The following is a 25,888-nucleotide window of genomic DNA, read 5'->3' as shown; positions in this document are numbered from 1 at the left end:
GGGTAAAAGTCCACCAAACAGGTAACCCCAATCCAAGGTGTCAGGCGACCCGTGCTGAGGGATGAATGGTTGAGGGGGTTTAAAAGATGCTCGATCTTTAACGGAGCCCGTAGCGTGGGTAGATCGCCTTTATTGGAATGATATTGCTGCTAATGTTAAAACCCGGGTCCTAAACTTCATACTGGGGAGAATTTAGCAGTAAAACAAGGGTGATGCTAGGTTTCCGATGCATGGCCAATATCAGTACTCTTGTTTTGTTTTCTAAGAAAACATGAGCATGAGCATGAGCATGAGCATGATTGACCGCCCGCGGTTGCTCCTCTGTTATTGCAAGGACAACTGCATTTACACAATGAACCAACAGATGGTGCTTGGGATTAGCTTTCTCTTCATTGTGTAAATGCTGGAATCCCAATACTTTTCAATAAGCAATACCAGCGCCGGCCGCGTCCGAATGCAGGTCAATTGAGGATAGGGAAGGAAGTGATGACGTGATTCTCGCTTAGGCCAATAACCGAGGAATTCTCTGCGTTACTACGAGAAATCACTAGGAGTTTGGACAGGGGAAATGGAGATGTGTTGAGGATTTTGTCGTGGTAAACGAGTGTAATGTTTTGATTCGCGATTAATAATGCGCTCGCGAAGAAATACCCTACTAAACCTTGGACGACGAACGCGATCTTTTGTGCCTCAAAACTCACCCTACATAAGTTATTCATTCGCAACTAAGGAGAATACAATGCTAAACACCGACGCATCTGTAGTTTACGTTTCCGCGCGAGACAATGCTAAACGCGATCAATTCACAAGTATTAACAAAATAACACGTTATAATTAAATCAGAAACATTTTACCGCATGGTTCACTGTCTATCTTTTACCGACCCTCTCTTTTTTCCAGAAATTCATGCAACCTTTATTTGAGTCAAAATATTTATTCATTTAGACTAAAATATTGCAAATGTCGACACCGAAGATGACGAACCATTCAAATTTTTGTGTGCATGCAAAAAATGAAAGAAAAATATTTATTATCTACTAAATGTGCATTTGGAACTAGCGCCGACACATGACGTGACGAACTTTTCAATATTTGTTAGATAAATACACAAAAACCAGAGCAGAATTTTATACATCCTTTAGCATTAATTATTATGATAAAATGGAACGAGCTCACCAATAAACATCCTTCGAAGTGTCCAGTGCATATGTGCTGCAGCATCTTCCACTAACTGGCCTTGAAATCACACTGAACCGCTACAACAACACACGGGTACGACGATGTGCACATTCAAATTGTCGACGACGACGCGGCCGATCCGAATGAAAAAAGCGGCACTTTCACTTTGCCTCCAAAAAACAAACTAAACCGCCCCGTACGAAGATAAGCACGCACACAGGACGACGACGAACCAAGACGGACTGAAATGTCATCCGCTGCTGGCATCACACAACCGACTCGCACGAAAACTATTTTTTTTTTCCTCTAAAAGCACGCACACAGAACGACGACGCGATGCAACGACGAACCAAGACGGACTCATATGAGAAATATGCACAAATAGATATATGATAGACAAAGTGAAAGAGATAATTTTCAAGATGCAACTTTCGACATTGACAACAAGAAACAAGTCGACACTCATGGTGACGAACTATACAAATTTGATCAAAATGTTCAAAAGATACATATACACATAATGAATAAATAAAATAATGAAAAGAGAGACATCCAGAAAGAAATTAACAAAGAAGCGGCAAGGAACAATCTCACAAGATAAGAAAGCCCACCACGACCACACGACGACGCACGGTCCGACGAACCCGAGCTATCACTTTTCACTGATGGCTAGGTGGCTACTCTGTTTTGTTTTCTAAGAAAACAAAACAAAAACTGTATCAAAATCAATACTTTATTGCCCCTCAATGGCAATTGAATAATGCGACATGCACTACACTAAGGATACGGGTAATGTCACAATAGATCTAAAAACTGGTCGCAGTGACAAACCCGAACAGGAATAAAAAAAAACCCTTATTAATCCACCTAGCGGTGATGGCGCCTTTCTCGTGCCTTCGAAACCCCATTTCAATAAAACTCAAGCGAAATGTTTATGTATATCGCACTTTCATACAATTAACAGAAATCCATTTCATGATACCAGAAATCATATCGTTTATCTGGCTTTCAATGTTTGAGCTGCAAACTCTTGAGAAAAAGACGCTATCTTGAATTTGAAGCCGCCATTTAGGATTACAGATTGCCATCTTGGAAGTTCTGGTCGCCATTTTAAGAATCCAGACATCAGCCCCATACCAAATATATCAATAATGCATTGTTTCAGGCCCTAAAACTCCATTAAACAGCCGCGGTATTGAATTCGGAGCCGCCATCTTAAATTTTAGATCGTCATTTTGGACTCTGGAAGTCTTCCTCATACCAAATATACCAATATTGCATGGTTTTAGAGCCTAAAACTTCATTAAACAGCCGTTAGAACCTAAATCTCCATCAAACAGCCGCCATTTTGAAACTGAAGCCGCCATCTTGGATTTTAGATCGCCATCTTGTACATTTTGGTCAACATTGTTTGACTCCGGACATCTTCCATGGATTTAGAGCCTTAAACTTCTTTAAGCAGACGCCATCTTGAATTTGAAGCCTCCATCTTGGATTTCAGACCGCCATCTTGGATATTCTAGTCGCCATTTAAGGAGTCCAGACATCTTCCCCATATTAAATATTCCCATATAGCATGCTTTAAGTGCCTAAATCTCTAGTAAACAGCCGCCATCTTGAACTTTGAGTCGCCATCTTGAACATTTGGCTACCATCTTGAATTTTGGGCCAACATCGTGGAGCTTCTGGTCTCCAGTGTTGTTTTCCGCACAAAACTCGTCAACCATGCTAAGGGTTACAATAATGGATTACCCGCTTTGCGCGCAGCCACAGTTGATCAGCAGGAGTAAATCAATTTTATTTTGTATGGCGAAATACATCTAAACTTGAATTACTTGAAATACAAAGCTTTTCCCGAAAAAATATTTGGTAGGCTTAATAGTGGTTACCATTGTGCACAACCACTACCAAATATTTTTTCGAATAATGTGTTCCACTTTGAATAATGTGCCTTTAGATGGTATTCGCCATACAATATTTTTGCGATTTACTTTTAGCGATTTTTCGCGCATAGAAGCTAGCGCCACATTGGTCGATGCGGAGAGTAGTAAAACAGCCGATGTAGTTAATTCATTGCCGCAGTTTGATTTATCGCATGATAGGCTAGTTCAGTTTTATATACGGCCAGTTCTACCGGTGCTGGTCCGGATCACTGAAATGGCCATAACTCCGGAACGCCTTAGCCGATCTGGACCATTTCGGATAGCAAACAATTCCGGTTTGATTCAAGCTATAATCCGAAAAATCGGCTAATGGGAAGTGCCTTAAAAGTGAGTGAACTTATTTTGCGCACATACATACACACATACAGACATAATTTCAATTCGTTGAACTGAGTTGATTGGTATATGCGACATGATCCACCGAGCCTTTTTTCGAAAATCGTTTTTTGAGTGAACATAGTTGTTTAGTACACAGTGTGCGAGAAAGGCAAAACACTACTTTCGAGCTTTTTTGCTTTAGTTATCTAACTAAACCAATAGATTCCAAGATCTTTTTGGTAGCAAATTTAATGATCTTTCAAATGTGATAAGTTTGACCATTTTCAAGTTATAGCCACCTTGAGACAAGCAAAATCAAAAACATGTAATGTTCAATTACTACGTAACGGTTGTGATATTAACATATGCGTAAAAATTTTTTTTCACCGGTCGGAACCTGTTTGCTTGCTAACGTTCATAAGGTTATCAAAAAACCCTAGCCTTGCTGTGTCGCATACATAGTTTCAGTTTAATTTTATAATTAGCCACTTTCGGAGGAACGCCCGGAACTGGCTGTCCCTAATGTGGTCCTAACCTATTTCTTTTATAACCAGTCATCAGGTTATCAGAAAAGCCGTTATTTGTTGTATCGCATGCATGGGTTTGGAACTCTTTTAAATTTGGCCACATCCGTCGAGACTTCCGGAACCGGTTCCGGACAACTACCGGTTCAGATATGGTCTGATACTGTTTTCCTGCTAACCGTTCATCAGGTTATCAAAAATGCCGCTGTTTGATGTGTCGCATGCATGGGTTTGGTACTCTTTTATATTTGACCTTTTCCTGTGGGACATCCGGAACCGGTTCCGGAACACTACCGGTTCAGATATGGTCTGATTCTGTTTTTCTGCTTACCGTTCGTAAGATTATCGAAAATGCCTTTGGTACTCGTTTATATTTGGCTACATCCGGCGGAACATCCGGAACCGGTTTCGGAACCATGTGTCGCATGCATGGGTTTGGTTCACTTTTAAATTTGGCCATTTCCGGCGAGACACCCGGAACTGGTTCCGGAATACAACCGGCTGTCTCTAATGTGGTCCTAACCTTTTTATTTGAAAATCAGTCATCAGGTTATCAGAACAGCCGTTACTTGTATCGCATGCATGAGTTTGGTACATCCGTCGGGACCCCCGGAACCGGTTCCGGAATACTGCTGGTTCAGATATGGTCTGATATTGTTTTCCTGCTAACCATTCATCAGGTTATCGAAAATGCCGCTGTTTGATGTGTCGCATACATGGGTTTGGTACTCTTTTATATTTGGCCCCTTCCGGTGGGGCATCCGGAACCGATTCCGGAACACTACCCGTTCAGATGTGGTCTGATACTGTTTTCCTGCTAACTGTTCATCAGATTATCGAAAAAGCCGCTGTTTGATGTGTCGCATGCATGAGTTATGTTCAATTTGATATTTGGCCACTTCCGGCGGGACACCCAGAACCGGTTCCGGAACCCTACCGGTTCAGATGTGGTCTGATACTGTTTTCCTGCTTACCGTTCATCAGATAATCGTAAATGCCGTGGTTTGATGGGTCGCATGCATGGGTTTGGTGCATTTTCATGTCTGGCCCCTTCCAGGGGTACCGGTTCCGAAACACCTAAATGGCCATAACTCCGGAACGGTTGGACGGATCCGAACCATTTTCAATAGGAAACAATGGGACCAGATTCCGCGTCGAATGAGCCGTTGGTCGTTAAAATCGGTTGATATTTACTATCTAAAAGTGAGGTGACCTTTTTTTGTACACATACACACACATACATACACACACATACACACACAGACATCATCTCAACTCGTCGAGCTGAGTCGATTGGTATATGAAACTTGCCCCGCTGGGGGCTCTATCGAAATTTCATTTTTGGAGTGAACAAATAGCCTTTCGGTACACCTTGGTGTACGAGAAAGGCAAAAATATCTGTTTGTATTTGCATGTGCAATGTGCATGTGTGTCTGTGTGGAAGTGTGCTTGTTGAATATGGCAAGAAAAACAAATGTTGTCCCTTTTTAAATGTAAAACGCTTGAACTGCATTAATTTCCATTCAATTTTAAGCAAGAGCCAATGCTTTTCTAGGCAGATTTGTCTTCGTCAAGGTGTGTGTTCTCAAATCTGTTGAACTCAAAGTTAGCTTGAATACCTATCTCACCGTAGCGTTCGGTTGACCAGGTAGGCTGGATAGTTCACCCGAAGCCCTTGCGCAGGCTGCACACCTTATTACGAAGTCAACAGTGAAACACTATAAAGTAGAATGCCCTATAGTGGAACACTACGAATGCGTAATAAAAAAGGACAGCACATATGGACATACACAACACAGAACATAGATTTTGCCCTGTTACCCTAGTGAATAACAATTTCCGATGACAGGATGACGCGGTTTCATTAATGTTGCTGGTCCATCAGTCAATCTTGTAATCGTACTTTCTCTGGCAGGTTGCTTTTTGTTCGCATCATAAGTTGCTTTCATAGCTTGAGTTTTGTCTAGGAATTTCTAATCCTAAGGGGGCATCCTGATTCAGGTTTCAATACGTTAACATTTTGATGTTCCTGTTAGGAAACGATTCACTTATTTGATAGTTGATATTTTGCCCGAAATGACCTAAATGTAGGCCATCAAAATTGAGATTGTTCAGATCCCATGGTGCTCTTTTACTTCAGTGCACAATAAATGTACATTAAATTTAGGAACATGTAAAGAAATTTCTCCTAGAATTCTTTTAGAAATTCTAGCTGTGGTAAATTCAGGAATTCTACTAGGGCAGTGGTGCTCAGGCTGGAGGATACCACGGGCCAAATTTGCAATTCGGGATCGACCTGCGGGCCGCATAAAACATCGATGCACAAAAACAACAAAAATAACAATTCTAAAGCATATTTATTAAAAATCTGAACTGTTCAGAACTTGTGTAAGGGTCAAACTTTATAATCTATTGCCCTATTTGCTCTAATCTATTTGTTGGATTTTCTCCTGAAATTTCTTGTGGAGTTGCTCCAGAAGGTTTTCGAGAAATTTCTTGAAGTTTCTTTTAGTTTTTCTAGAATTCTCTTGGAACACCTCCAAGAACTCCTCTTAGATTTGCCTTTGGAACTGCACTGAAGTTACTTCAGGAATTCCTTATTAATCGTTTCCAAGAATTTCTCCTAGAATAGCTTCCGGATTTTTCCGAAAATTTTCCAGGAGTTTCTTGAAGATTTTAGTAAATTCTTTCCATAAATCTCTTCTTAAGTTGATGAAATACTTCATCATTAAATTTCTTCAAAAATTCGATTTTTAACAATTGTTTCCGGAAGTTTCTTCAACATTATCTTCTAAAGTTGCTGCATAAGTTGCTTCAAATTTATTGTTCAAATTTTCTTCAGGCGTTCTAGGCATCTTTTGTGTTTTGATGCAGTTGGTCCTGGAATCTTGTTTGTAGCTACTCCCGAAAATTCTCTTTTTTTGCTTGAGGATTTTATTCTAAAGTTGTTTAAGAAATTTCTGTTAGTGTGGCACCAGAACATTTTTCTAGGAGATGCTTCTATAATTTCCATGCAGTATCGCCATAACTATTTATTTTCTCCAGGATGATTTGAGTTTCTCCATATATTTCGCTTAGAGTTGCTTTAAATTTTTCTCTAATAATGTTTCCAGGAGTTTCTCCAAAAATGTATCCGAAAGGGCACAGGAGACGCTTTATGTATCTCGCCTGAGATTTTTTTTTTCTTTAAGTTCGTGCAGGAGTTTTGCTTGGACAATTCAAATTGGAATCGTAAGTTTTGTTTCGAAAAATGTGTGAGTCTTATTATAGAAATTTAAACAAACAGTGAAAATTAAACAATATTGGCAACCAAGTTGAGATTTGTTGAGAATTTTGTCAAAAAATTCGTGCTTTGTGTTTTTATGTTCTTCAGAAAGGCGAAATGTGAAATATTTGCTCAGCGTTGCATTGACTGCGCTTAAAAACTGCAACTAATTTTTAAATGATTCAATATCACATTTTTAACAAATTTTCATTAGATTCGTATCACTTATAAATAACTATAAGCTGGCTTCGTGACTTACCGAGAAATTTCGGAGTTGCGATTTCAAATCTTACCAGAACGGATTGTTCTTTTTGTTTATTTATCATTTAATTTGTGTTCAACGCTGTGAAAATTGATCAGCATTTTTTTTTTAATTTGGTTTCCTAATAAATTTAACGAGTTATTTCAAATAATCGTTCAAAAATTTCGATTCGTCTTAAAGTACTCCGCGGGCCGCATCTTAAGGCTTGGAGGGCCGCATGCGGCCCGCGGGCCGCAGGATGAGCACCACTGTCCTACAGCAAGAATCGCTTGAGGAAAACCAGCTGAAATTCCTGGAGGAAGGCCACGAGGAGCTCCTGAAGGAATCTCATGAGACATTACTAGATGATTCCCTGGATAAAATCCCTTAAGAAATTCCTGGACAAATTAACGGAGGTACTTCTGGAAGAATCTCATAAATATTGCCATAAATAATCCTGGCAAGAATTCGTAAAGGAATTGCACAAGAAATCTCTAGAAAAATCCCTAGAAGAACTCCTGAAGGTGTTTCAGTAAAAAAAAAATCTGGAGGAGTCCTAGGAATAATTGTAGAACTATAGTTGCAATATCTTTAGGAGTCCCAACTGGAATTTATGGATTAAACCTCTGAAGATAATCCTAGAGGAATTACCGGAGGAGCTTCTGGAATAGCCCCAGGAAGATTGTCTTGAATGATCCCACCAAGAATTCTTGAGAGAATTTCTGGAGAAGTTCGTAGAGTTCTAAAAGGTATCATAGAATATTTTTATAGAAAAATCCTAGTATGATTTTGCTGGAGGAATCACTACAGGAACTATTAGAGAACCCCCTTTAGGAATACCGAGGAATCCTAAGAGAAGTTCATTGAAGAAATATCTCGATGAACCCATAAAGGGATAACTTGAGAAATCCCTAGAAGGATCGATAAAGGTTTGCCTGGAGGAATTCTTGGAAGAGTCCCAGAATGAACCGCCAGAACAAATATTTCGGATAACTCAAAAATGGCTCAGAATGATGCATCTTGAAAAATCACGAAATTAGAGGTGTCGCTTGACGGTATTTGTTTACTTTCGAAAAAAAATAATGATCCGGGAACCACCGGAACCGGTTTCCCGGGAAATCCGTATATCGGGTCCTAAATGACCAGAAGTGTTTCAGACAACGTAAAACTAGCACAAAACCGCAATGTTTGATATGCCGCATGACAATATTGAACTATTTTCAAAACTTGACTCCTGAACTGGATTTCGGGAAATCGCGTAACTAATTCTAAAATGCCCAAATGTATTCTGAATGATCAATCATCGTGATAATATGCTATAACTTTCAAAATCATGAAGTTTGATATGTCGCATGATGGTGTTTGTTCGTCTTCGAAAAATGGGCCCCGCAACCACCGGAACCGATTCCCGTGAAATCCGCATATCGGTTCTGTGCACTTTTGATTCCGTTTGGTTGTTAGGAATTTCCTTAGGATTTTCCCAGTAATTAGATGAAATAATAGGAAGTGATTGTCGTACCTGTACGGGATGGATGATTTGGAATAGGATCGGCACTCGTCTTGAGATTTGCACTGGCACACGAAACACTGTCTGTCGGCACGGGTGAAAGATACTGAATGGTCCGAGAAAGCATGGCCTGCCTAGGTTTGCTACAGATTCAAATATCCGTGAGGTCGACTGTATGTCGACTCGTGCGATGTTTCTTAGTGAGGGTTTATGCACGTGCTACTCGAGCATTATTAACGTAGCCCACACAGGTTCCAAAATGTCCAGAAGTATTTCAGATAACACAAAAACAGCTCAGAATGATGTACATATCTTGAAAAATCACGAAGTTTAAGGTGTCACATGATGGTATTGAAACATATTCAAAAATTGACCCCGGAAGAGCTGTAATTATCTTGTTATCACTCTTTCCCTTTATTCCGCTGTCCTCCATCTATGACCTTGTAGCTTAGTGAAGGCCCCTTACTAGAATCAGGATTCTTTATTTGAATAACGACGTTCTATATTTTCCCAACGTTTCGACACTTGGCGTGTGTCTTCCTCAGGGGTGTCAAAACGTTGGGAAAATATAGAACGTCGTTTATTTAATAAAGACTGTGTAGCCGAAAACCAGTAATGTAACCATACAGTCGATCATTTATCAGCTATATTATTAGTATTTTGAAGTCAATTAGAATTATATATATATAAATGCAGTGGCATACGTGGGACCGCGCATAGCTTGCGAACGGAAGGACCGATTTTCGTCGTCTTAGTTTTGTTCTGTTAGTTTTCACCCAAGGAAGGTTTATGCGGCAAAAAACATGGAAAAATTGAGAGTTTTTGAAAATCGATCTTCCATACATTTTGACCGGGGACTTGGTCTTGACTAGAAACTTCAAACGTCAAAAAACGCAGTAGGCAAGACAAAGTTTGCCGGGTACAGCTAGTATAACATAAAATATAAACTTCAAATAATATCACTTCCTCCACAACCATGCGATTCCATTGTGATCTAATAGAAAAAAAAAACTTTTTTCGCGCTTAGCGCAAAACTGCGCAAACAGTGACCTATATAGACTAAAACTAGACAAAATTACACGTCAGATCTGGGATACGGCGTCGTTTTCTGATGTTTCCTAAACAAGTACTGGATCTCTTTAATACAAAGTTTCATAATAGTCAAAATTTTTGCATGTTGTAAAAATATAAAAAAAATGTGATTGGATTCCAAACAAACCCTGAAATGTAATGGTTATTCATACCCAAAAAAATTAAAAATATTGTCACATTATCTAAATCTTCCTAAGTTTTACAACGAGCTTATGAATAAATATCATAAAATAAAGACAATGAACACTAATAAAGTACCACACAAAGCTTCACATTTAAAAAAGATCTACAAGACTAAATTTTTGACCAAATGACCTGAAAATTTGGGGTTTTCTTAGTTGAAGTATCTATAATGGAAGAAAAATATTAGCTGTTCGGTTTCCCAAATCCTGAATATCAACCGATGCAGACAGGTGGCCAACTTTTCTGGGACCACGATGAATTCAGCTGCGATACCGTCCTTACCAGCTGCTTTATTGGGTTCCAGCTGATGAATGGCATCCTTAACTTCCATCAGCGTGGAAGTTGGATGATTTCCATCCTCTGCTGCAATGACATAACCATTTCCTACGTTGCCGTGGTCCCTGGTGTCTACATTCTCCATGCGAAAGAAAAGTGATAATCGTTAAACCATTAAGCCCGTCTTGAGAACTATGAAATGCTTTCAACAAGAAAAACCTTAATTCTGATATATTTTTGTTAACGGAAATGTGAAAAATGTTAAAGGTCATCTTAAATCGCTATCTTCTTCATGATGACCTTTAAATTTGAAATCGCTATCCTCTATCTCCTGTCACCCATTTTAAATCTTATACTCACTGTACACTATATTTTGTCTTTTATATTTTTTGTTAAATTCAAATTCAGCTATGTTGATGTCACACTTATCTTTCGACCAACAACATGAAAAAACATACTTCAAGTAAGTGCTATGAAAAGCTTCGTCAACCATCGTTTTAATTATCATTTCTCCCTGAAACGCGGCTTTGAGAACAACAATGTAAATTTCCCAGAAAACGAGAACCATTTCAAGATAATAACATAACAACAGAAACGGCGTTCTTCGACGGCGGATGAAGCAAAATCATCCGATGATGGAATTGACAACGATGCACCGGAATAAAAGAAAACATTTCTCCTCCGTCTAGCGGAGATATCTCTGCCGTCTTCGATGGCTTACAAAAGAAATGTAACTTTTCATGGTGAAAATTCGCTAATCAAAAGAAACGAAGCGATAGAATTCCATCGTTTCAACACGCCTGGGGCGCTGTTCGAACGTGGTGGTTGGAAATGTACTACGCTGGCTGTCATATTTGTCGGGATGAGACGGTGAATCCTTTAAATTCCGAAGGAAGATCCTTTCTTGGAAAACGAGGAAACGTGTTCTGACTGATATGCCATCAATTGTTCATTATAACTGAAAACCATTAAAATGGGATGCGAACATCAAACATTTCCGTTGTTAAAAAGTTAAGACATCGATCTGTTTTATCACACTTCATGCTTGTTAATTTTAGGACTCGTTGAACGTCCTTTCAGATTTTCACACTTGGATGAACACTAAAGGCTTGATTACACAAACCCTCTCTCCCTCTGACAGAACCCCAGTCAGTGGGAGTAATTCAACTGTTAATAAAAAAAATCGCCAGTACCGCCAGTTCAGTTTTAGTTGATTCTCAATGATGTTCTGGTGCGATGGTCCACCCCACCAGTGGTGGCCCTGCTGAAGTGGTCATCCTTCCAGGAAGGAAGAGTCATCGCCGGCGAATGGGGACAGTTCAATTCCACAGAGTAATTTTGTGCCGAAAAGAAAAAAAAAACGCAGTAACGATACGAATTTTGCAGCAATTTGGTCTTGAAATTTTCGCGGTATCGTGTGGAATTTGATATCCTTTTGGAATGGAAATAATACACGGTGACCGTTTTTCAACTAGTGTCATCAAATATATATGTTGATCTGGAAGCATTTTTTTTCTAAGCACATTTTTGGCCCTTTAAGGTCCTGAAATTGTCAAATTTAGTAGAATCAGCTGAATCAGCTGCTACTTTTGGTGTATCATCGACTAATTACAGTGTTAAATTTGAAGCTCCATAATTTCATCCTTTTGTGTGCAGGCTTAAGTGTATTCAGTGTTTTGAGATCCGGCCCGTATCTTCGTACCAGCAACACGTTAAGCTAAGTTTCGTGTTGCCAAGTAGAGCACTCAAGTAAAATTTCACGTTTTTCCGCAAGTAATTTTAACGACTGATCCAGTATGGGGAGAAACGTTACTTCTGTTTACGGAATAATAGCTCGAACAATTTTTTCCGCAAGGAAAAGTGACAGCTCCATTTGATTTGCATGGGCAGCGTTACGAGTGTTACTTACACTTTTTTCCTTACTTGCCATCTGCGAACTGCACAAGTAATTTGGAAGCGGAATCATTACTAGACCATTACTTGTCCTATCTTTTTGTACAGTACGTACGAAGTGGAAACTAGCCATTAAACGTATGCATAATGGGGTACGATAAAAAGCTCATCTGTGAAAGTGCCAAGAGAACACGACTGAATAGAGTTGAGATGCCGCTTCTGCCCCAGTTCGCACATAATGCCAGAAAAAAAAAAGAAAACAAAGCAATGCATCAAGCTCCTATGTAATTGGTTTTTACATTGCCTTCACCCTTCTGAAGCTTGTGATCGAAACTCATCTACAACTGAAGACTGCAATACTCAATACTCCAATTTTTGTTCTTGCTTTTCTTTGGTCTTTGTTCACTGATTAAATCACAATACTTGGAAGCTATCTTTGATACAACAAAGAAAAAGAGCATCTACTCTGATCAGGCAATATAAACTCTAAGATGAGAAACTCATTCATGTTTTTGTTCCATTTTCATCCTGATTCCTTCTCCCCTAGTATTCCTAACTTGTTTCTTCCCAATACAATGCTATTGAAACTGTTTCATTTCCTACACGTCAGATGTTTCATCACACATTTTTTGCTATTCTCCATTTTTTTCATTGAACAAGAACGTATGTTGTCTCCTCAACATTGTGTTTCTAAGATCAGCTTTTGTAGATTAATACCCGAATTTAGATCATCTACAGCACACAGGAATATTCACAATACAACAGTTTAATTCTCAAAAAGACTTACATTAGCCATAAATAAATAACATAACCCCACAAAAACTTACCTACGCAATTCAGCCCCTTAGCATCCCCGCAGAAAATCTGACCAAAATTAGAAATTGAAAAATATTTCAATCTCTCACGAAGATTAAAATTTCCACCGCACCGTGAAAACAAACCGAACCATTTAGATGCTAGCACAACAACGGTTTCCACAACACACTGGGTTACGAGGGTGATGCCGGTGCACTCATACAATACCCATCATCGTACGCATTTAGCTCGCTGCTGTGAATGAACAGGAAGTGCAAACGGTGGGCTTTTCAAGAACGGGGAAAAAATAAACTAGCTCTCTCCAGTGGCACTGTATGCCACGGAGAATGTCCTTTCAACGCCCATAAGGGAATGTGGATCAAAACGACACATTCCAAATTCTTATTTTTTAATAACTGCTTCTATTTTAAGGTCTTTTATGTTCCCATAATGATCTAGCCATGCACTGCATACCAAATGCTCTTTCCACACACAAACAGACGTATCACTTGGAACAAAGTGCGATTAGAATCATCGTCACAAAAGCATAATCACCAAATGCTAATTACGCTGTGTTTCGCAAACCCACTGACTAGATGGCGGTAGTGAGCAAATGTCAAACAGGAGCAAAAATGATATAAGCGCCATGAATGAGAGATTTGCGAACTACAAATAGTCCGTTAAAAAGGGAAACGATGGGAAGTGGGTAGAGTGAGACGTCTGTTTGTCTGTGTTGTTACCATAAACAAGCAACAGATTATGAATTTTCAACGTCTTTTTGCTGATTTACAGCACAACTTTGCAGATTTTCTGTAAAATTACTGGATTACTGGATACTGTGTTCAATCAGCACACATTAAATCAACAAAGTTAGCTAATTACCAGCAAAAGCTATTTTGTTGTGTAGATGAATTTGTTATCACAGACAAACAGACGTAACACTTCAAACTATTTTCGTTCAAATCATAGTCACGGAAACATATTCGCCCAATGCTAAAAGAACTAAGTTTGGCCGACCATCAACTAGGTGGCGGTAGTGAGCAAACGTCAAACTCGAACAAAAACTATGCGAGCGCCACGGTTGGGCAGTTGGTCAACTATCAAATTTTGATAAAGACCGATTATTCTGTGTACGACGGGAATTATCAGAGTGTTACGTCTGTTTGTCTGTGTTGTTATGGTACATTATGCATTAAATATCAAGCGTCTCCATTTGGTACTCAACACTTTGGCAACTCATGGTTGGTCACAAAATTCTCAAGATACCTAGAGAGCAAGCAAGAGAGGCAAAACTCGTAAATTCTCATACCTGACCTTCTTCTTTGTGGAGTCCTTAAAGCCAAATATTTTGAAAGCGTTCACCGATGATTATGATTATGATACTTTGGGGAATGTTCAAATCCGTTAGTTCCCATAAGTGCATTTCAAACCACGTTCCCATATGGGTCACACCGACACCACCACAAAGCACACATTGTCTCGGAAATAGAAGACCGTATAGATTCTGCGAAAAAAAGTGACTGTGTTTCGTACGTAGCCGCTTGTTGACTGTGCTGACGATGATGCTGTTGGTTGGCTGGTGGAAAACTTTGTGACTCTTCTGTTTGGTTTTCCGAGATTACAAGTCTGGCGAGGTTCTTGTGTCCAAACCTGCGAGAGGAACATGACTCGGTGCGAATGGATGGATGGAAGTCACTGCACCGTTATGGCACCGATATACGAGAATGGATTTCGGAGAACTTCGTAGACCAGAACCTAGTGTGCTTTCTAGGCAATGGAATTTTTGCCATTCTGTTGGGAAACAATGAATGGATGAAATAGGCCATTTGTAGACCGCAACGGTGATTTAACTAAGCATAAAACCTAAACAGGGAATATTACGTTGGTGAAACAAAAAGCTACACGTTGTACTCACTGAACATTTGAGGCTTGCCGGACGTGTGATATTGTACTATACAATGAATGTGGACATTTAGGAGGTTGGATTGTCATTAGCGAAATGTCCTTGAGTGCAAGGATTTTCTAAAGAGCAACAATTTGGTTTATTGTTCTATTACCATTAGACATTATTGGCAAGAGTGATAGCCGCGAAATGGTAGGATGCGAGTAACCTATGTATAACGTTAAATGCTTTGACAATCGTGCACACAACAAAAACACGTGTTTGATGAATAAATTGAGATTTGAATTGCAAATTCCATGTGCTCCGGTGGGAATCGAACCCACATTCCCAGTTGTAATTTCCACTTGGCTTGGTTAGCCTAAGTCGAAATCAAGAACGATTTTTTTTATTCGTATTAACGAGATTTTTAGCCCTAGGCTAGTTCATCTCGGGACCCACGTTTCACTTTCATTTCGAAGGAAGAACTCACATTTTTGTGAGTTTGTCGGGAGTGGGATTCGACGATGATAGTCACGTACTTTAACCATCACACCAGATTCTCTCCATCATCAAGAATTTTTTTTGTGTTACACATAATTTTTGAATATTTTTTGGTATTTTCTTGCTTCTTTGATCAGCACAGTCGCAATACATCTGATACATGAATGTTGTTTGACATGAATCTTGTATTCAATCATTTGCATAACATTAATATGCAAATTCATTTGCATAAGGTACACCGGGGCAAGTTGAAACGGGTGGGGCAAGATGAAACACGAAGTTTTGAAATAGATTTCAATACAATTTGGAAATTTATCCTTCGCTAAAAGATTGTTTGAATCAAAAACTATGTGTTATGGCGATAAAACTGTTTATCATCATTAGAAAACATCATGTTAACCCGCTGTTTCATCTTGCCCCACCCGTTTCAACTTGCCCCGGTGTACCTTAACATAAATTCATGATGACACTGAGTAAACAATTTGTACTAATTGTGCACCACGCCTTCTTGTGCCAACCGGAATTGAGTGCTTTCCGGATTGGCCGGATTTCATGAAAATCGTACACCGCAGCCTAGCTCGTCGCATTACACATTTCAGAGCAACATTGAAGAGTAGGCATGAGAGTTGGTCACCTTGTCCCAGTCTCCGTCGAGATTCAAACGAACTGGACGAACAGTTAACTCAAAATCCATATGCATTTTTACACACCATCAATCCTTAATTTGAATTGTCTTGTCAGCTTCCCCAGGGAAGCTGTGATCGTCCATGATTTTCCATAGCTATCTGTGATTGATACTATCATCACTTTAATCTTTCTTTTGCATCACGTTGGCAGCACCTCGCTGACGTAGTGTACGGTTTGGGTCAAAAATAACCCTATTGCCAAATGAGCGAAAAGGTTGAAGAAGAGGTGATGCGACAGGACTTTGTATTTACGACATTTCTGACCCAGACAACCAGGAGTCGCATAAGAAACCACGTTTTTCATTGTATAAAGTACTATTTTAAGTCACTATCGCATATATGTTCGGCTGACTGACAATTTCATCGCTTATGATGTTATTTCTTAATAACATAATACAAATCAACTTTTATAAGGTATGAGTACATCGTTGTAGATGATATTTTGATGTTTTATTGCGGTGAACTTTACTTATGCGCAAAAGCATGCGAGCGAACTCGCAAAGTGTCAAATTAATTCGCATAATTGCATACTGCGATGATTATAGGACTTCGTTTGGTACTTTTCTTGTTGTGTTAGTTTACCTCGCAATGGTGTATGGATGAAATCGCATAAAAGTACAAATAAACTCGTTGAAATGTGCATACAAACTCGCATAAGCTAGAAGATATTATGTTGACATAATGCGATTTGATATGTGATAACAATTAAAGAGTTTCTGTTGCACTGTGGATGCAGTGCCAAAAGCTACAAGAAAGTGAACATCCATAATTATGGTTGCAAAGTCATCATTATTTGTTTTGTTGGCTTGATAATCAACATTGGAAGGCGCTAGCCAGAGAGGGACTGTGAAAATTGTACGTCAAATGGTGCTTCGTCGTTTTCAGCCTGCCAAACACGCACAGCGCAAGTGAACCAAGTGCATTCCAACAAACACTGAGGTGAGTTAGAATATCACGATAATTAATCAGCTAGTTTCATAAGTATCATTTAGTGTTGTGTGTGAAGTGTCGCTCGACAATCCAGAGGTCATTAGTTCGATATCGAGCTGACAAGAATTGTTTTATTTTATTTTTTCAATATTATAAAGTCGCATAAAATGCTGTATTACATCGCAATCGTGCACACGGTGCATCGCATAAGATATCGCTTCAAGTCAAAACCGCAAACCGCTCCTTCGAGTGCAATGTTGAACAATAAATTTGAAAGAGCATCCCCCTGCTTCAATCCATCCAAGGTCACAAACGACGTAGACACTTCGTCCGCGATCCAAATGCTTGATTTTGATCCATCCAGCGTTGCGCGTATCAGCCTAATTAGTTTCGCCGGAAATCCATGTTCTGACATTATCTGCAAAAACTCATTTCTTTTCACTGAATCTTACGCTGCTTTAAAATCAATGAACAGATGGTGAGTCTGCAAGTTATATTCCCGAAATTTATCTAGGATCATCCGCAGGGTAAACATTTGATCCGTCGTTGATCGGCCTTCACGAAAACCAGCCTGGTATTCGCCGACGAAGGACTCCTCAAGATGTCGCAGTCTGTTGAACAGGACACGTGACAGTATCTTATACGCCGATTTTAAAAGGGTAATCCCTCTGTAATTGACACACTCCAGTCTGTGCCCTTTCTTGTAGATTGGGCATATGAGGCCATCCAACCAACTAGTGGGCAATTGTTCATCCTCCCAAATCTTTACAATAATCTGATGGATTGATTGATGTAGCTGCTCGCTTCCGTGCTTAAGAAGTTCGACCGGGATCTCGTCCTTCCCAGCAGCCTTGCTGTTTTTCAGCTCCTTAAGGGCCTTTTTAACCTCATCCAGTGTTGGTGGTTCCACTGCTTGACTGTCATCCATTATGTTAATCCTGTTCCTGGGTGCTCCTTCACCATTCAACAAATCTTCAAAGTGCTTCTTCCACCTGGCTGCCACCATTGTTTTGTCTGTCAGCAAATTTCCTTCCCGGTCATTGCACATGGCGGGCACTGGCGCAGTCTTGTGCCGCGCGCCATTGACAGTTGCATAAAATCTCCGCATATCCCAAGTAACATTTTAAGTTTTGTTCGGCTCTACAAGAGATCTTCATGACCAATTTTATAAAACTCGCAATAAAACTGATTTATACATCAAAACCTCTTGATAACCTCTTTTAGAGCACCTTCCGGCTAAGTGGACCACTTTTGGAGAGGTTTTGCAAACCGCATTAAGAGTAGCAATAAAACCGTTTTAAAACCTAGTAGAAAAAATCCCATTCTCGATTGTTGTTGTTTTTTTTTTTCAACAAAAATTATAACAGCTCAAGATTCAGAGAAGCTTCTTCGATGGCACGTAAAGTTCAGGACGATACATCATTCGTAAGTAGAAGCGGTCATTTCAAAGCAATGTTTTAGTTGACATTGTGCTGGTAGGCTTATGCGCATTCAATTTTACCGTGAATATTGAAGTGGCAAAATCATAAAATTGATGCGCTTCAAAAACAATGAATTTAATCATCTTGGAATGGAGTAAATCAATTTGTTTAATTGGTAAAACTAACTCGAATCACAAGAAAACTCAGCAGAGAGAGTTTATTTATGTGAGCATGTTGTGGAAATGGTGGCAAACTAACAATTCATTGCTAATTTGAGCAAAATTAACTATTTTCCATTCACGTTAGCTAATTCTTCAATATGGCGACAACAATAATCAGCGAAAATAAAACGAAAGCAAGTTTACTTTTATGATGACCGCAATAAACCTATAAATGTCGTAGTTCTGCTTTTCGACCAACAGATGTCGTTACTAATCGAACGGATCGCCATCTGTTGAGAGTTTTAACAGTTTTATTGTGGTAATAATGGTTACCAGAAGGTTTGCAAATCGGAAAGTTTTGTTTACTCTTAACATCTGTCTCTATGGATATCTTCAAGTATACTATAAAACATGTTATCAATGGTTTTCATAAAAGCAGTCATAAAACTGCGAGTTTTAATTATTGCTGTAATAAAACCCTAATTAAAATCAAACAAAACTAATCAGCAATGAAATTGTTACTTGGGATCGTTCCTGTCCATACTTTCCTGCGCTTCAACAATAACACTCTCTTCGTGTTGCCGTTTTTTCCTGCGGTGGATTCGTTTCTCTTCTGCTCTTGCAACCCTGTACCGCTCTCTGTTCTGCCGGGTACCGGCCACTAGCATTCGACTTCTGGCGGCATTCTTTTCGTTCGTCGCTCGTTGGCAGTCCTTGTCAAACCAACCATTACGTTGGCGTCGCTGAGCGGTACCAATCACCTCTTGCGCTGTTGTTGTCACTGCTTCGTGGATACTTCCCCACAAGCTGTTGACATCTCCAGATCCGTTGGTCTCTCCTATCCTCTCGTCTAGCTTCTGATGGTACTGTGCAGCAACCCCTTCGGCGGACAAGCGCTGGATATTGAAACGCATCGTCCTGTTGTTTCTTTAACTCGTGACGCTGGATAATCGCGCCCGAATTTTAGCGGCTGCAAGATAATGATCCGAGTCGATGTTCGGGCCTCTGTAGGACCTCACATCTATGACGTCCGAGAAATGTCGCCCGTCGACCAGCACGTGGTCTATCTGGGAGCAACTGTCACCACTCGGGTGTCGCCAGGTGTGTTTTCGGATATTCTTACGTGCGAAGTAGGTACTGCTGATTGCCATCCCTCTAGCAGCAGCGAATGTCACAAGGCGCAGACCATTATCGTTGGTAACAGAATGAAGGCTTTCCGTTCCAATGACAGGCCGAAAGAAACTTTCTCTGCCGATCTGCGCATTTGCATCTCCGATGACTATTTTGACATCTTGTTTTGGGCACTCTCCGTAGACCTTATCAAGGCTCTCATAGAACTCATCCTTCATGTCATCGGGTTTGTCGTTCGTTGGCGCATAGATGCTGATCAGGCTGTAGTTGAAGAACTTGCCCTTCATCCTCAACACACAGATTCGGTCGCTTATCGGCTTCCACCGAATAACTCGCTTCATCTGCTTCCCGATCACTATAAAGCCAACTCCGCGTTCTGCCTTATCGCCGCCGCTGTAGTAGATGTGGTACTTGAATGAAGTTTTGGCGATGGGATCCACCGCTCGGAATTCGCGTTCTCCTGTTTTGGGCCAGCGTATCTCCTGGATAGCGGCCACATTAACGCCGACATTCCGCAGTTCACGAGCCAGGAGCCCAATACGTGCGGGTTCATTCAAAGTTCTCACGTTCCAAGATCTGACTTTCCAATCGTTGTCCTTCATTCGTTGCCGGGTCTGTTGCCGTTGAATCAATCCGTTTACTCTACTATTGCTTTTCTGGGTGTTTGAAGGTTTTCAGCAGGCTACCTTTTTTTTTTTTTTTTTTATTCCTTGTTGGGTATCTAAGTCACTGCGACCAGTTGATAGATCTATTGTGACATATGCCCCATTTTTGTTTAGCTTTGTCAAGTCGACGTATCACCATTGGTATTGGTAATAATCAGACTTTGACCAGAAGCAGTATCCCAACACGGTGACACACTTCGAATGAATTGAACCACCGTAATTGGGTTTGTTCTCCAAACATCAAAGGGTTCTATTAGCCCTTTGTCGAAGAACCTAATTCTTTTAGTTACAATTGCCGGACAATGGCATAACAAATGTTCCGAGTCTTCTATATCTATGCCGCAAAAGCGACATACATCATCTTGAAGTTTTCCAATTAGCTTCAGATGATACCGGCTCGGACAATGACCTGTTAAGAGGCCGGTTAAAGTACTGAAATCTTTTTTGGAAAGTTCCAGAATTTTGCGAGTGTTTGCAACGTTTGGCTTTATAAAACGCTTAGACTGCCTCGCAATTGTGGTGTTTTCCCATATGGAATTTAATTTTTCCTGTTTCCAAGCTTTAAACTCCATTCTGAGAGAACACCCAGATATGCTACAAAATGGTTCAGGACCTATGAATTGATGAGACGACCCAAGTCTTGCTAACATATCGGCTTGCTCGTTTCCTTCAATTCCACAATGTCCTGGAACCCAAAACAACTTCACCTCATTTCGGTAAGCTAATTGTTGAAGTGATTGGATACACTCCCAAACATGTTTTGAAGTGCATGATGCTGATTTCAAAGCATTTAGAGCTGCTTGACTATCAGACATTATGCAAATTTTTGAATGCCTGTAATTCCTACGTAAGCAGATATTACAACATTCTAAAATAGCTTGAATTTCAGCTTGAAAAACGGTCGGCCACTTGCCCATAGGTATTGATACGTTAATCCCTGGGCCAGTGACTCCTGCACCAACTTGATGATTTAATTTAGAACCATCAGTGTAAAATACGATCGATCCTGGTTGTAGCTGTGGGCCACCATTTTCCCACATATTTCTCCCAGGATTGATCACTTGGAAAGAACGTTGAAAATTGTATCGTCTGCTCATCCAATCACCATTGCTTGTGACTAACGAGCTGATACTAATGGTTTTCTGAATACTGAGGTGTCCTCTTAGGTCACCTTCAAAGAAGTTTTTAGTTCTTTTTAGCTTCAAAAGACTCTTTGCAGCTTCTAATTGAACAAAGTGATGCAATGGAAGTAGGTATAGTAAAGTGTCTAGCGCTTTAGAAGGAGTACTTCGCATTGCACCAGTAATTGAAAGAGTAGCAATCCTTTGAAGTTTTTCCAACTTCTTTTGAGCTAACCTTTCATTAGTTTTCGGCCACCAGACCAGTGATGCATAAGTAACTCTGGGTCTCACAATCGCCGTGTAAATCCAATGGATCATTTTCGGTTTTAGTCCCCACTTTTTACCAAATGTTTTTTTAGTTATCCATAGAGCATTTATAGCTTTTTCAACTACCTGCTCAAGATGTAGATTCCAGTTGAGTTTACTGTCAAGATATACACCGAGATACTTGACTGAATCTGAAAGTTCCAAAATAGTTCCTTTCAATTTCAAATTGCTGATCGATATTTTTCTCTTACGCGTAAACGGTACGATCGTGGTTTTAGAAGGATTTACATTTAGTCCTTCATTTTCGCACCACGAAGAGACTAAATTCAAGGCAGTTTGCATTCTGTTAGCGATGACATAGTCATATTTACCACGAACTAATATGACTATATCATCTGCGAAGCCAATTGTTTCGAAGCCCTGTGCTTCTAATTTTTTAAGGAGATCATCGACTATCAAAGACCACAAAAGAGGTGATAGCACGCCTCCTTGTGGGCACCCCTTCATTGCCTTAACTCTAATGGAAGAGCTGCCAAGGGTTGATGATATTTCTCTTTTTGATAGCATTTCCCCAATCCAATCAACAATGCATCTGTCAAAACCACGTTTTGTCATAGCATTCTTCATTGAAATGTAAGACGTGTTATCAAATGCTCCTTCAATATCGAGGAACGCAGCAAGTGAAATCTCTTTTGCTTCAAAAGATTTTTCCAATTTTGTAACCAGGTTGTGAAGCGCTGTTACCGAAGATTTGCCTTCCTGATACGCAAACTGGTTTTTGCTTAAAGGCATTTTAACTAAATATGACGATTTAATATGCTCGTCAATAATTTTTTCCATTACTTTTAATATAATGGACGATAAACTTATCGGTCTGAAGGATTTTGGTGATGATTTATCCTTCTTATTTGCTTTGGGAATAAAAGTGACCCGCACTTCTCGCCAAGCGGTAGGAATGTAGCTTAACGATAAGCTTAATTGGAACAATTTAGTTAAAACGGGTGTTAAAATTTCTTTACCCTTCTGCAGTAGTACAGGAAAAATTCCATCCCTACCAGGCGCTTTGAAGGGTTCAAAGGAATCAATCGCCCATTCAACTTTTTGTTCCGTAAAAATTTCATTGGCCAAAAGACATGTATCACTCCTGGTGCTTTCTAACTCAGTTGAGTCATTATCATTATGACTATATCTCCTGGTTTCATTAGCAACAGTATGCGATGCAGATGAATTTTGGTCTTCGTTTGAAACAAGAATAGAACACGGAAAATGGATTTCCATCATTGTTTCTAAAATTTCATTGGCATTCTTAGTAAAAGAACCATCTTCTTTTTTAAGAGTTCCAAGGCCAATTGAATGGTCTTTAGCGAGGACTTTTTGCAGTCTAGCAGCAATTGGAGTACTTTCAATGTTTTCACATGTGTGCATCCAATTTATCCTCTTCGACCTTCGAATTTCCTTGTTATATGTTGTGAGGGACTCTTTGTATTGTTCCCACTGTTGTGTTCTTTTAGCCCGGTTAAACAGCTTCCGGGTTTTTTGTCGCAGTTTTTGCAGATTACTATTCCACCAGGGAACATCTCTATTTGAAGAGCGTTTCTTCGGTGCACAACTGTCATTGAAGGCCTGTTTAATTATGCTCGAAAGTGTTGAAGCACTTTCTTCAAGCCTATGACGAGAATTTGGAATGTCATTTAAATTATCCATTCCAGATATAAGTTTTGAGGTGTATTGCTCCCAAAGCAGGCTACCTTACCGGGGCCGCGCTGCCTACATTGTGTTGAAGGGGCTGCCTTCTTAGGTATAGCTGACGCAATACAGCATTTCATACTCAGCCGCTGGATGCCAGCCGGCTTGTTAGCTTTTCAGGAACATATGTATTTACTTATGGCATAGACGATGGAAGTTGATCTAGGATGGCACTTAATAGGCGGCATTTGGAATGCTGATCGCACGAAAAAGTACTCACACATGAACTTGCAGTCTTTTTTTGTGAATGCCGCAGAATATTTCTTCCTCCGCTTCTGCAGTTGGTGTTCGGCTTCACAGATCCTGTATATCAACCTTGGCAGACAGATGATCAAATTTTCAGGATCCAGCTTGATTAGTTCAGCTGTCCTTGCCAGCTACTTTGTTGCTTTTGAGCGTGTGTATGGCATCCTGAACTTCTAAGCTCCCGTCCTTTCCTAATCACTGCGTCTTTCGGGTCTCGGCACTAAATCATTGCGAGATGCTTCGAGCTTCTGGTAGGACTTCCGCGTTTCTAGCGAATGGCACAGCAGTTCCTTTTCCTCGCACTTTGCTTTGTCCAGGTGATGTATTTTTCTCCCGAATCAGGCGGGTCTGGTGCTTCCGCTGATGTATGTGGAGGTGATATGCGTACATTTTACATGCGCCTAAATGGAGGCATGCACGCATATGACCACCACTTTATCATCTTATGCAACATCTCATACGATTACTGGTTGTCTGGGTCCGTTCACACTGCGTTTTTTTTTCCTTTTTAATCTGTTCTGCTCTCCTCGTCGAACCAATCGTTCCATCGACTTCGTTTCACGTACTTGATAGTAGAGATGACATCTGTAGCCTCAATTTATCGGCCACACTGAAGATGTAAGCATTATTGCACTGGCAGAAAAAAAAACTAGAAGCTACGTATCGCAGGACTCATGGCGTTTCTCTACACTGAAATAAATTTTGTTGTGGAAACTACCGATTCCATAGTAAAATTACTAACCGTACCTATGATTCTCAACCGACATCAAAATCTGTTAAGGTAACTGAAATATGCTTGAAATTACAATACATTGTAGTAAATTCAACTAAAAGCGTAGTCGTCTCAACAACAAAACATTGTTAATTTCTCCTGGACACGCATTTTACAACACAGTGTGGATAAAAATACAATGCTCATTTGTTAAATTAAAATCATTTTTAGTAATGTTAACTGCACTGCTAGTTAAGTTGACAGTGTTTTAGTAGAATTAACTGAAAATTGTTGTCGGTTGAGAATCATAGGTACGGTTAGTAATTTTACTGTAGGCGAACCAGCGACCAGGCTGAAAGCCTCTCAAATAAAGACACAAAAAAAAAATTTTTACTATGGAATCGGTAGTTTCCACAACAAAATTTATTTCAGTGTAGCGACGATCATGATATATTCTTTGGAGTGTGGTCTTGATTGGCAAATGCTTCGATATTTGTACGCCAGACGCGATTGCTTACGACACACCATGACAGAAACGTGAGAAATAGCCGTAAGGAGAGGAACTACAGCTCAGGCGACACTCACAAAACCAAGAGATTGTTAACCCAGAGTGAAGGCAAGTGGAAAGGCAGGCGAGTCGAACACCCTGGCCAGCCTGTCCCGGGTTGACAGAAGCATGGGATTGTGACGATTGTAGTCCTCAGCCACCACATAGGTTAGGACGGTTCAGAGGGAGGACGCCCCTGGATCCTAGTGGATAGGAATGAAAATGAACAGTAAGAAGAAGGAGGAACAGGAGCTTAGTGATGGTAAGCCAAGAAAAGACAATAGGGCAGGTGTCTAGCGAGAAAAGGGTTATATGCTCGTCTTCAAGATGGACGAGAGTACTCGGCAGTCTTGAGCGTGATAAGGAGTGTTGCCAAGCTCGTGGATCTTGAAGTGGACAGACGCTGTTCGACGTACTCGTACCGACGAAATGATTTTCGAGCTCAAGCGCGAAAAGGCGCCTACAAGTGTCTGGCGAAAAAGGTCATTGGTGAAGATGTAGAGGTGAGGGCTCCTACCATTCGAGAGGTTGAATACCTGGACAAGATCACGGACGCGGAAGAGCTCATCACAGCAGTACCGAGTGCGGTAACAGTGTGAGTGCAGTTGACGGAGCCGTTCGGATACGTAAGGGCCCGTCGGTGACCCAGGTGGCTT

At 40.2% G+C, this 25,888-nt stretch overlaps 2 protein-coding genes across 2 annotated transcripts in view; one reads left to right on the top strand and one right to left on the bottom strand.

Annotated features, from left to right (window-relative positions):
* Positions 1-25,888, top strand: part of LOC109410022 (opsin, ultraviolet-sensitive) — a 437,133-nt gene that overhangs the window by 31,102 nt on the left and 380,143 nt on the right. The window lies entirely within an intron of this gene.
* LOC134288589 (uncharacterized protein DDB_G0283357-like) overlaps positions 1-25,888 on the bottom strand; it is a 498,750-nt gene that overhangs the window by 392,852 nt on the left and 80,010 nt on the right. The window lies entirely within an intron of this gene.

Source organism: Aedes albopictus, chromosome 2 (assembly GCF_035046485.1).
Source record: "Aedes albopictus strain Foshan chromosome 2, AalbF5, whole genome shotgun sequence".
NCBI lineage: Eukaryota > Metazoa > Arthropoda > Insecta > Diptera > Culicidae > Aedes > Aedes albopictus.
The sequence above is the reverse complement of the archived record's forward strand: the minus strand, read 5'-3'. Positions and strand labels throughout refer to the sequence as shown.